This window comes from Trachypithecus francoisi, unplaced genomic scaffold (assembly GCF_009764315.1).
Source record: "Trachypithecus francoisi isolate TF-2019V2 unplaced genomic scaffold, Tfra_2.0 Lachesis_group19, whole genome shotgun sequence".
NCBI classification, from domain to species: domain Eukaryota; kingdom Metazoa; phylum Chordata; class Mammalia; order Primates; family Cercopithecidae; genus Trachypithecus; species Trachypithecus francoisi.
The window spans coordinates 8,070,712-8,084,130 of NW_022681464.1; positions in this window are offsets into that span (position 1 = coordinate 8,070,712).

Here is a 13,419-nt window from a genome sequence, read left to right on the forward strand (position 1 = left end):
CCACATCCACTGAGACACTAGGACACATATTTTGTGCACTCCCAGGGAGTTGGATCAGCTGAGGAAGTCTCTTGCCCACCAATGAGTATGCTGAACACAGGAGTCCACTGTGCCCTGAGCTCCAGGAAGGCAGAAAAACAGAAAACGCTCTGGGCTGACAATTCTTTATGTCCTTCACCCACAGGTGAAGTCTGTGGACAACCAGGAGAATCAAATGAAGCCAGAGGCTCATTCCCCCAGGGACTCTCAAGTCTTGTTTGTCCACGGCCTAGGACTCCCTGCTGCACCACAGCCCCATATACGTAAATCTTACAAATAAGTTGCTGATCACAGTGAAGATGGACTGAGAATGAGAATGGGTTCATGAAAATGCAGCTTCACCATTAATAAATTCAACTGAAATTAATACACATTTTGAAAATATGGCCCAGCAAAGTACCACTGCCTCTGATGGGGATGAGGGGCACAGGGTGGTGGTAGTACAGAATGAGGCACACCAGTCTCTGTCTGCAGGAGGCTCACATTCAGGGGAAATGCAACCAAACATGAGACATTTTTTCCTGATGGTAGGTCATAAGCATCATAGCTATATAGGAGAGCATAGCCGAAACCCTCTAGTCACCTTAAAGAATCAAAGTGTCTGTGCATGCCCTGAACGTAGCAATAGGGGGCTCCTGGGACCACAAAGTTCACAGGAAACAGCCTGAACTTTGGAGACAGACCCACTTGGTTTCAAATACCAGCCTCACCACTGACTACGGAATGTCCTTGGTCAGATTGCTTACTCTGTGTTCTCCGATCTATTAAATGGGGCTAAAAATGCCTTCTTTATTAGATTTAATAATATAATAATTTAACAATAATTTATATATTAAAATTTAAATATCTAATAATTTAAATTTTTATATATTATAAAATATAATAATAATAAACATCAAATAATGAACATCAAATGCCTAGTAAAGTAACTGATATTTAGATGATACTCAGTGAATCTCTTTATCTGCTTAAGGTTCTCTTATTCACCTTCATATCCTCTGTATCTATAACTGGGCTCGGCAATATTGCATGCGTGGATGGATGGATCATGCATGGACGGATGGATGCATGGATGGATGGACGGGTTGATGGGTGGCTAGATGGACAGATAAACAGACAGATGGATTTCCACTATTGGGACACTCTTTTGCATCCTCATTTTACAATTAAGAAGCAAAAAGAAGTCAAACACTCTTGTAAGGTGCTGGTGTCCTTATTGTCTCAGGAACTTCTCACTTCATCCCAGTCTCTGTCTTCCTGTAGGTTAGTCTGTGTTACCTAGAAGTTCTGCCTCTTTCCCTCCTGTCTATCCAAAATCCTTCAAGATTCGATTCAAGTCCCACTTCCCCTGCAAAGCCTCCTCTGACCAGATCAGCTTACTCTTCTCTCTCCTTTTCCTGAACTTGCCAATAGTGAATCTCTGTCACATCGTTTGACTTTTGGTTGATAACTATGTTGTGTATGCATCTTATTTCCCCAGTCTGATAGCAGAGAATGGGTTCTAGGCTTCCCTTACATCCCCAAGCATGAAGTTGGGTACATGTGCCTACCGTGCAAAGAATGCAGAAAATACTTTTTACTCCTAATGACAAACATTAGTTGCTAATGTTACTTCTAATAATAAAAGTTGACATTTATTGAGTGGTGCCAGGCACTGCACTGAGCACTTTAAATACATTATCTCATGTAAGCCTTATAATAACCTTAGAAGATAGACATGATTATCTCCACTTTACAGATAAGAAAACTGAGTTTGAGAGAAGTTGCAATGCTTTTAAAACATAGACCCCAAATTCTTTAATGCTCCTCTCATTGACAGGTGGGGCTCTACATCCTCTCCCTTTGAATCTGGGTGGGCTTCTGACTGCATCTACTAATAGCGTATGGCAAAAAGTGATGCTCTGTGACTTCTGAGGCTGGGTCATGAAAGACCAGGCAACTTCTACTTTGTTCACTGGAACCCAAGTACTTGGAGAACTGAGCCTCTGTGTAAGAAGTTCCACTGCTCTGAGGCTGCCATGTTGTAAGGAAGCCCAAACCCCACGGAGAAGCCACAGACAGATGCTCTAGTCACAGATCATAGTCTTTGAGTCATTCTAGTCCAGGAGCCAGATATGTGAATGAAAGAGCTTAGATGATTCCAGCCCCAGCCTCAAGATATTCCCAGCTTTCAAGTCTTCCCAGTGAGGCCTCAGACGTATGAAGTAGAGACAAACCATCCCTACCACACACTGTTCAAATTCCTAACTCGCAAAATTCATGAGCATAATATAGTAGTTATTTCAAGCTGCTAAATTTTGAGGTGATTTGCTGTGCATCAATAATATCTAGAAGTTCGTTTGACTTGCCCAAGGTTACCCAGCTAGTAAGTGGCAAAGCTGGGATTCAATCTCAGGTGGTCTGACTTCAGAGCTCATTTTTCTGGAACTGCATAACAAGCCTCCCAATACATGCTTGGGTTAAGCTGGCATGCAGTGTCCCATGTGGCTGATCTCAGATTCTGGAAAGTGGAAGACGGGCCCTGAAGAAATAAGGCTGGGGCAGGGGCCCAGGTGGGTCTCTGGAGAGGAGGAAGGTGGCATGCAGCAGGTGTGACATGACGCTCTGACTCAAATACAAGATTTTGTAAGTCCTAGGCAGCAAAAGGCAACAAGAGGGCACCTGATGAGGAAAGAAAGTAAAAGCATCAATGCAGTTTGTGCACGAGGTGCAGGCATGGAGTGGAGAATGGTAACAGGGAGCTGGTGATTCCTTGGGACTCATGAATTTGATGTAAGAGAGAAGGCTGGGCCAGACAACTCCATGGCAAAAAGCTGACGGAAAAGGATGTTCGAATGCAGACAACAGAGATGACTCCCTGTATCCTCTGCCCATCAGGACCCTCCACAGAATCTGGCTGCTTCTTTGGGTGTGGACTGAGCTTTCTCCAGCCTTACACGAAGGCCCAGGCAGAACCCCACTGCAATCCTGCAGATCTCCTACTCACTGACAACTCCCTTTCTCTGACCAGTCTCTTTCCAACTTAGGGATAGCATCATCCATTTATTCTTTCCTTCGTTCAACATTTAGGACCTGCTTCCTATAGGGTAGGCTCTGTTCTAGATGCTGGGGACAGAGACCAAAGTAAAAATAATGAGCTCTTTCCATTGAGTTACCAGGCAACAAGGTAAGGGCTGTGATGGAGGTGTTTTGTGGACCTGGAAACAGGGATTCCCTACCCCTGTGAAGCTGATGACTTGACACCCTCTTCTAGCTACTGGTATTTTCATTTTCCAAGTACTTTCAATTTGATGACGCCTGTAGCCTTTTCTTTTCTTTGCGCTCTTAGAATGACACTATGCAGAATTTCTGTAAAGTTGTCTTCAGTCAAAAGCTTAAAATAGTAGCTCCACTCTCTTGGGTAGTGATGAAAAATCAGGGAGTCATTTGCTCAGACACAAACACTATGACCCCTGGATCATAACCCACAGCCATGTGTTTCTGCAGTCAAAAATAGTACACATACAATAAAACTTCACATTTTACATATTGCTGTATAATTTTAAGTCTCTTCCATAGTCATCATCATTAGTTGATCCTGAGTTCCCCAGATGAAAGGTGGAATAGGTGCTGTTTCCTGAGTGACTTAGTCCATTCAGGCTGCTGTAACAGAATACCATAGATTGAGTGGCTTTTAAACAACGGGAATTTATTGCTCACACTTCTGGAGGCTGGGTAGTCCAGATCAAGGTGTTGGCAGATTGAGTGCCTGGTGACCTGCTTCCTGGTTCTTAGATGGTTGTATCTTTTTGTGTCTTCACGTGGTGGAAAGGGTGAGGGAGCTCCCTGGAGTCTCTTTTATAACACTAACCCCATTCATGAGGGCTCTACCGTCCCAAAGGCCCTAGCTCCAAATTCCATCACCTTGGGGCTTAGGTTTCAACATAGGAATTTTGGAGGGACATAAACATTCAGTCCATAGCACTGGGTTTACAGCTTGTGAAACTGCATGCGGAAGTTAAGCAACCGACTCAAGGTTCACACACTGGGCAGTGGTGGAAACACGGTTGGGATCTGGCTGGAGACAGGACGTCCTGAGTTTCTGCTGCACACACAGCCCTTCTGAACAGAATGATGACTCCTTCCCCAGGCTGCTGCGCTTTGTGCCTCTGGATCAGCTATCCCAGGCCGACAGATCTGCCAACTGTTCTTTCCATAGCACAAGGCTGCTGCTGGAGGAAGCTAGCTTCCTGACAAGGGTCTTTGTGAAGTTCACTGGTCAGTAACACACCTGGTAAAATGCCAAAGCCTGGGCACCGACATGAGACCAGAAGGGAACCAAGGGGAACTTTGCTGGGGTTACCCGAAAAAGGGCAATCCTATGCCTTCATGTATCTTGAACGTAAGTGAACATGAACAAGAGGCAGACAGAAGCGGGGTGAAGGGCACGGACTCTAAGCCTGGCTGCTGGATTAAAAGCCTGCTTTGCCGCCTACCAGCTGTAAGGCCTTGGGCAATCACCTAAATCTCATCTATTTCCTTATTTGTGAAATGGGTTGTGACAACATCCACCTCATAGAGTTGTTATGAGGATTAAGCGAGTTAATACTTATTAAATGCTGAGGGCAGTTCTTGGCATGTGGTAAGTTATTTATAAATAATTTAAATTTGTTAAATAATGATGGACCCTCTAAGGCAGTGATCTCCAACCTTTTGGCACCAGGAGCCAGTTTCATGGAAGAGAGTTTTTCCAAGGACAGCGGGTAGGGGATGGTTTTAGGATGAAGCTGTTCCACCTCAGATCATCAGGCATTAGATTCTCGTAAGGATCATGCAACCTAGATCCCTGGCATGCACAGTTCTCATAGGACTCCTGTGAGAATCTGTTGCCACCACCAATCTGTCAGGAGGCAGAGCGCAGGCTGTAATGCTCTCTTGCCCACCCCTCACCTCCTGCTGTGTGGCCCAGTTCCTAACAAGCCACAGACCAGTACCAGTCCATGGCCCAGGGGTTGGGGATCCCTGCTCTAGGGGCCAGGCACTGTTCTAGTACCATGACAAATGGAGGGCCAGGACATGCCACTGACCCCAGGGAGTCTACAACCTGCCCACTGCCTGCATCCATGTAAGATCATGGCCATATCCTCCACTGGACTCTCCATGTCAAATATTTACTGTGACATCTCCTTTAACAACAAATTATTTAACAACTGGTGGTATGAATGAGAGTTAAATAACCTTAATGTCAGGGATTAGGAGGATGGGAGTCAGGAAGGAAAGGATGAGGTCCCTACCTATGGATGTCAGCAATGAAACCCAGACTGAGCACTGTTAGTCTCTGTCTCTATCCCTTCCAGCAGGACAGCCACTAGGCACCTGCGGCTATTGAGTACTTGGAATATGGCCGGTCCAAACTGAAATGTGCCGTAAGACTAAACAGAAATGTGCTGAAATGTGCTGTAAGAACCAAAACAGAAAGCATGCCAAATATCTAATTAGTACATTTTCATATTTATTCTATGTTGAAATGATAGTATTTTCAATACATTGGGTTAAATAAAATATACTGTTAAAATTAAGTTCACTTGCTTCTTTTTACTTTTTAAAATATGGCTACTAGAAAAGTTTAAATTGCATCTGTAATTGTGTTTGTGGCTCACTTTATTAGCCAAGTGCTGAATGATATGGGTCCCAGCAGATGAGTGAGCTGGGAAAGGAAATATTCAACTTCCCTTAGGAAGACACTCACAGAGAAGGTGAGAGTTTGATGCAGATCCCAGGGAGATGTTCTTTACTGTGTATCCAGTGCCTGACCAAGGTTCCATTCTTACTGGGTGCTCATCTTTGATTTGTTGAATTATTGCCAAAATGTGACCTGGCTGTGTGATGGGAGAGAGGGCAGGAAAGCAAGCAGGCCTAGGAGCAGATGCTCTGAATTTAAATTACATCCCTTATACACCTGAAGATGCTAAAAGTAGAATAGCCAGCTGGAGCCCATTTCTCGCCAGGGGCAGGCAATGGCCATCCATCTGGGGCTTTCTATTTTGTTGAGTTGGCCTCCACTGAATCAAATTCTTTGAAGGACTCTGCTGATGCCAGCCTTGGTGCTTCCATTTTAAAGTGCTGTGTGAAGAAAGATTGGGACTTCATTGCCTCCTTTTCTTGGTGGCTGAATTGAGCCAGTTCCCACCTTCCCTGGACCACATCCCTACACCATCCGTAGGAGAAAGTTTAGGAAAAGTTGAGCTTCTGCAAATGGCTCTAAGGTAGGGAGGGGGAGGATTCAGTAAGACCGGGCTGGTGGCCGACCTCAGAAAGCCAAGACTAATTCTGCAGTCTAGTCACTCGGTCAAACATTTAGTGTATCCGGGTGATTGTTCCCTGGTAGGCTGAGACGGTCTATCTGCTGGGCCTTTTGTCATGTTAACTGCAGCCGATCAATGGATTGAGGTCAGGACTTCTGATGTAGGTGCAAGCTTAGAGGGAAAAAAGTCTCAAAGATTCATTTTTTCTCGTCTGGTAACACTCCGGTCACTTATTTTTTCTCAGTTAGCCTCTGCCGCTCTAAAGTGGATATTGATCAGTGCTTTAATGCAAACCTGTCAAATTAATTTTGCAGACCTGGGATATGACTGGCCTAAAATTGCTTCTGCATCTGTTCTCTGCAGCAACCCTATGAATTTTAATCATGGCCAGAATGGGTTGGTGGCTTTTTTTGTTAGAAACTTGAATAGGAAAGGTTTAAACTGTAAATGCCAGGGAATTATGCTGTTTTGTTCTTTTCAGAAACTCATGTGGTGGAGGTCAAAGAAATTATTATGTTGGGTGTATTCTTGGCAGATGCTGTGGGAAGCTTTGCGGGCTGGCTTTCTCCAGAGCTGCACCCGGGGAGTGGTGGTGCCTCCATAAACACATGCAGTTGCAGAGCCACAGCTCTGGGGACTGGCGGGCACTGGGATGCCTGCACAGTTTGCCATCCTGGCCTGTAGAGCTATCCCTGTCTACTGTTTTTTGTTATCCAAGACAGCTTTACCTCCTGGGGGTGAAGGAGGCTTAGATTGCACTTTGGTTTGAAGATTTGGGTTCCAGACCTGGCTCTGCCTCACCCTCTCATGTACTGTGGGCAAGGTGGATATCTTTCTGAGACTCAGGTAATCATAGAAAATATTTAATATCAAGAAACATCCTAAGGCCAGGTTCCTCCAGACAGGGCCATGCCATGTCAGCTCCCTACGCCCAGGAGTCCTGCAAGGGCAGGGCGGTCCTCAGCCACTGCCAATGGAGTTCTCACTGTGTCCCCTGCAGCTGCTGTCCTGAGTCCTCGTGGGAGGCTCCCCACCCCTCCATACCTCAGATCCTGGGCATGGAGCCAGAGCTGACACCCCCACTGTCATGCCCACTGCTGGCCACCACTGCCACTGCCACCAGAGTGCCTTCCTGCTGCTTGCACTCCCTGGGCACTTTCCCCAACTGGACTACTGAGGCCAGATGGCCCTTTTGCAGGGAAAGGTGTTCCTGGCATCCCCAATTCTCTGGGAGAGGGTGGCACATCTGCCCCAACCACCCAGGGGCTCTGTCCCTAAACTCTGGTGGCAGCTCCCCTCCCCACAGACAGTCATGGTAAGTTCACTCGGCACAGAATCAACCAACTACGACCCTAACCATATTTGCCCTTCACTGCACATCATTATCATCTATTTATTGAGTAGCTATTATGTGCCAGGCTCTGTTCTCAGTGCTTTTCATACATTATCTAACTTAATGCTCACAAAAAAGATGCAAGGGAGATGCTGTTATCACTCCTGTTACTGGGAAGGCGACTGAGGCACAGAGGTAAGATGATCTCACCAACTTGCACAGCTCACTCATGGTGATGCTAGGCTTGAACTCAGGCCACCTGGGTCTAGCAACCACCTTGTGATCTGCACTGTCTGTCTGTCTGCCATATTCAGGGAAGCACACGATGTGGTGTCACCTTATCTGGGTCCCTGATTGTTGTATCTGTGTTATTTTTACTTCCCCAATAAAACTCCAAACTTGAGGATGTCACTCCTCCTATTTCTTAATACTCAAATAGATAAATGAAGGTGAAGAACCACATGATCACAGAGAACAGGCCAGGAAAGTGTTTGGGGACAGTTTTGAAGGCAACTCTGATGAATTCAGCTCTACAAAGTAAGGGGGAGAGATGGGTGAGGGATAGAGAGAAAAGAGAAGTGAAACAGAGGAGAGACAGGAGAAGAGAAAGGGGAGGGGAAAGGACAGGGAGGGGAGGGGAGGGGAGCGGAGGGGAGGGGAGGAAATCATTTTGTTTCACATGGGTATATCTTGTCTCTCCAACTGTGAGGTCCCAGCAGTGGGAGGTTGGGAGGTAAAACCCCTCCTTCCCCCTGGAGTAACGAACTGGAGGGGCTGGAAGACCTGGAACTCAGAGCCAGCCGACACTCCCAGGTCAGAGAACTGGGCATTGAGAGGCCCCTCAGGAACCCATGGGAACTCACATGAGGGCCCATGGGAGAGCAGCAGCTGGAAGGTTGTGGCTGAGGCATTATTGGCCTACCAGGGGTCAATAGAGAAACAACAGAACCAACAGAGAGAGGACTCCCCAGCACCTGTAGCACCCAAGGGACACTTGTCTCCCTGGGACCTTCCTGGAGGAGCTGGACACTGAGGAGGGAAGGGACCTGGGTTTTCTCAGAGCCTGGCCAGCCTCCTCCTCCCCAATCCCATACCCTTATCATCCTTGCCCCAGACAACCCTCAAGAGAGTTGGGGTCCTTCTCAGACTGCACTGGGGAGAAGCAAAGAGATGTTGTTCAAACTGAACTTGAAGTTATACTTTGAACTGAACAGGATTGTCCTTACGGAAAGTGATCAGAAAGTTATGGAATGTAAGTTGTCATTGAAGAATGGAGGTAGGAGATCGAGCATAGTAGGTTTATAATCATGCTCCCTCCTTTTCAGTGAGCACAGCTACCCCCTAGCCCAGAAACAGAGCTGCCTGTCTCACATATGGCTTTTAAACCTGAGAAAGGATCCTGATTGCACAGGTTTGGGTCAATACTCAGTCCCTCCCTGTGGACTGGGCACTGCGGGGGAAGTTCTGTAGGTAGGGGAGCTCAGCCCATCCCCAGAGGGTGGGGGAGTGGGGTAGGGGAAGGGATTCTCTTATTAGAGAAGACAGCAGCAGGGAGCTTGGGGGTAGTTACCTGCATGGAGGGAGTCAATCCCAGTGTGAGTGTTTTGTGGCTGTACACAGCTTTGTGCTGAGTTCCTCCATTCATCTGAAAGAAGTCAATGCCACTCCTGCCAGAACAGGGTCTCCAAATCCTACCTCATCGCCTCCCGTATGTGAGTTGGGTCTCCCATGTCTGAGAATAGGCTCCTGTGAGGCCCCTGCCTCCTTCCCCAGCATCCTCCTCTATGCCAAGCAGAAAGCCGAGGAGGTGGGAGGTGCTCAGTGAATGCCTCGTGAATGAATGTCTGCCTGAGTGAATGAATGACTCTATGAATGAAAGGAAAGGAAATGAACAGCAATTAGACGCACACATACCCAGAGCTCACCTAACCACACAGCTTCCTGCCCTCCGCTTACCTGCTAAAAGCTTTGTGCCCATAATATCAGGTTTGGGCTCCTCAGTCCCTGAGGGGAGGGGCAAGGGGCTGCTGCTCTGTGGTCTGCAGGAGAAGGCACCAGGCTAGGGATCAGGGGAGTTGTCCTGCTGTTAATTACCTGTGTGACCTTGGGCAATCCACTTAACCTGCCTTTGCTTCAGTTTCATGTCCATCAAATGGGGCTAATGCTCTCTGTGTGTTTACCCCACAACAGAGATGAGGGAAACTGACAAGATGAGAAAGTTAACAGCACTTAGACAAATCTAAAAGAAAAACAGTGAGGGAGAAGAAAGGCATTCTTATGACCCAGGGCCTCCATCGGGGGTGCATTTGATTACAGAGCTGGATGTTAGGGTGGTGTGTGGGGAAGGCAGGAAGGCCCTCCACACCAAGGAACTTGCGCTTTCAACGAAAATCCCCCAACATTCAGATGGGGTCCTGTTGTGTGCCCAGCCCTGAGAGAACTTCAAAATGAAAGAATCCTGCCTGCCCTTAAGAAAAGATACACACCTGTAAACAATTGGATCTGCCAAAAGGGATCAGTGCTGTGTGTCACAGAAAATCAGTCAGTCCATCGATATTTGTTGAGCAACTACTATGTACTGGGTGCTATTTTAGAAATTCAGGGTAAGAGGTGGACAGAGTCCTGCCCAAAGAGCTACACACCAGGGAGTGAATGAACACATAAACAAGCAGTCAGTAAATGAATGGGATGGTATCAGAGCCTGGTAAATGCTGTTAAAAAAAAATGAATAGGGTAACGTTATAAAGAGCAGCTGATGGTGGAGTAGGAGGTTGCTTTAGTGGAATGATCACGGAAAGGTTCTGGGAGGTGATGACATTAGAGCTGAGGCACACAGATGACAGCCAGAGGACAGTGGAGGGAGGGCCCAGAAACAGGCGGTGTGCCTTGAGCACAGGGAACACAGGATAAGGTGGGCTGGGCCCGGCAACATCCACCTTTACTGGCTATGAGGAGGAGGGCAAGGCAGGGAACCCACTGGAGGCTTAAGTAGGGGTGGACATGATCTGAGAGAGAGAGAATGACCAAGCAAATGTGGCACAGTGATGGCGATGGATGGATATGGGTGATGAAGGCAGGAGAATTCTTGTATTTCTCTTGCAAGTTTTCTACTTGTTTGAAATTATTTCAAAATAAGAAGATGAAAAAAAAAGACCACTTAGGTTTCTGGTGGACAGTTGATTGCAGGGGTTGGGGGAGGAAGGATGCCTGAGGAGGCTCTTGCAGGAGTCTAGGTGACTTGGACTAGGGGGAAGATGGAAGAGAGAGGTCATTTCCAGGTCATATTTAAGAAGTTGTGTTTGTTTTGTATTGCTCCTATAACAAGTAACCACAAACGTGGTGGTTATCAACAACACAAATTTGTCATCTTATAGTTCTGTAGGCTAGAAATCCAACACAAGTGTCACTGGGCTAAAATCAAGATGTCTCAATATCTGTGCTCCTTTCTGGGGTCCCCAGGAGAGAATCCATTTTCTTGCCTTTCCAGCTTCCAGAGGCCTCTTTCCAGCTCTTGCACAGAACCTCCTGCTTACAGAACCAGAAAGGGTATTGAATCCTTCTCACGCTGTCATCTCTCTCTGACCACAGCCAAGAAAGGTCCTTGCTTTAAAGGACTCATATGATAGTATCAGGCCCATCCAAATAATCCAGAATAATCTTTCCATCTCAAGATCCACAAATCTTAATCACATCTGCAAAGACCCTTTTGCCATGTAAAGGAAGATATTCACAGGTTCATGGAGATAGAAGTGTGGACATCTTTAGGGGCCACAATTCTGCCTACCAAAAGGTGGAACCATTAGAGTGAATTGGACTGGATTTGGGTGTGAGGGAAAGAAATGAACCAAGGATGACTGCGGGATTTCTCACCTGAGCTACTGAGTGAAGGATGGAGCCATCGTTCCAGAGAGCAAGTCTCTTAGGAAGAATGGGCTGGTGGGGTAGGGAGAGTCAGGGAATCAATTGCTCTGCTGGAAGTGTGCTAAGTTTGGGCTGGCACAGTGCAGAGTATTTGGGAGGGCCTCATGCTGGTGCCAAGGGGAAGAGAGGAGCATAAGCAAAGATAGAGCCTGAGAGTGGCACTCATGGGGGTCACTGTGCATGCCTCCTCAGTGCATAAGCACATACTGAGTTCCTGATAGTCACCGGGCCTGGAGATATGAATACCTCCATAAATAAAAGATGTTCTGGAAGGAAATGGAAGGCCAGATGCACACATGGTTGAACAGACAGGTTGGGGTCTGGTTTACAAGGCCTTGGGTGCTAGGTCATCAGGTGTGGGCATGAGGCAGGAACAAGGGGCGGCTCCCGCAGGGCCTTAAGGAGACGAATGGCACAACACAGGAAAAAGGACATGACAACACATACAGTCTTTAAACAGGCACCAAACTGGCTGAGTGTGGGCACATGCAGACAAGCTGCAGGCACACGGCAAGGCCACTCTAGCCCAGCCAGGGAATCCTGGCTTGGGCCTGCCCCTTCCTGCTGCTCCTGGCTTGAAGGGATGTACCTGGCACCGCAGGGTGGGGGATGTGTGGAAGGAAGGGGAGAGGCATCTCTTCCTCTTTCTGAACTGCCGCTCTTAAATCAAACAATTTAATCCAGGTGGAAGAGGCTTGGCAGCTGGGAGGGAAGAAGAAGGAGAAGCAGACGATAAAAAAAAAATCAATAACGCTTCCCCATAAAATAAATTGAGATTTGTGGAATTCACTTCCACTTGACATCAAAGATGCCGATTTGGTGAATTCGTTTAAGACCAAATTGAAAACGTATCGTTTTAATCCGGGTCCCCAGGCTGCCCCAGGCTCCATGGCAAGAGCCCTGGGGACTGGGTTTACTGCAGCTCCCGATGCTCATTTGGGGCAGATTGATCTCCATGGCTTTGGAGAAGCAGTGCTGTGGGTGGCAGGAGAGGCACCCCCTTCTCAGGCCAAGGTCCCTCCAAGCTAGGATGCCACCAGGAACCACTGAAGTGGCCATGCTTGGCTGCCCGAGAAGTGGCTTTAAAAGGCAGACACAATGCTGGCTAGCCAGAACCTCAGGCATCATGCAGCTCTTTCGACCTCATCAGGCTTTCCTGTTTCCTCCTGTAACCTAGTGTGCAATAAACTACAAGACATGTCATAGAGTGGACCCACTGTGGTTCTGGATCCCCCTCCCCCAGGGCATGAGTATGAAGTGAATGGTGGTGAGGGAAGAGGGCCACTAAATATTAAGCAAACAAGGCAAACACATGACAAATGAGCACCCCGAGGGTTTCCTTGGCCTGGGCCTCAAAGAAAAGAGGACAGGTCTGAAAAGCATTGGGTGAGGCTCCGGAACATGTCTTCACTAAAGTTAAGATCCAGTCCTGCGTGAGGGGCTTTCCTCGTCCACTACGTGGACACAAGGGCAGCAGAGTCTGCAGGCTGGTGGGTTAAGATGATGCCAGCCCTAGACTTTGAAGAAGCCATATCTGACTAGACAGGAATGGCCAGGCTTGGGGTGGTGTGGCTAGGACAGCTCAGAAATGTAGGCAGACAGTGTGGTCCAAAGTGCAGAGGGCTGGTCACCAACAAGTATCCTGGGTGAGCATGTCTGGGCTGCATGAATTCAGGCAACTGAACCTCTCTGTGCCTTTGAGTTTTTATCTATAAAGGGTGGGGGTGGGGGGGTGGGCACGGTGCTCACACCTGTAATCCCAGCACTTTGGGAGGCCTATGGGGGAGGATTGCTTGAGCCCAGGAGGTCAAGACCAGCCTAGGCAACATGGCAGAACCCTGT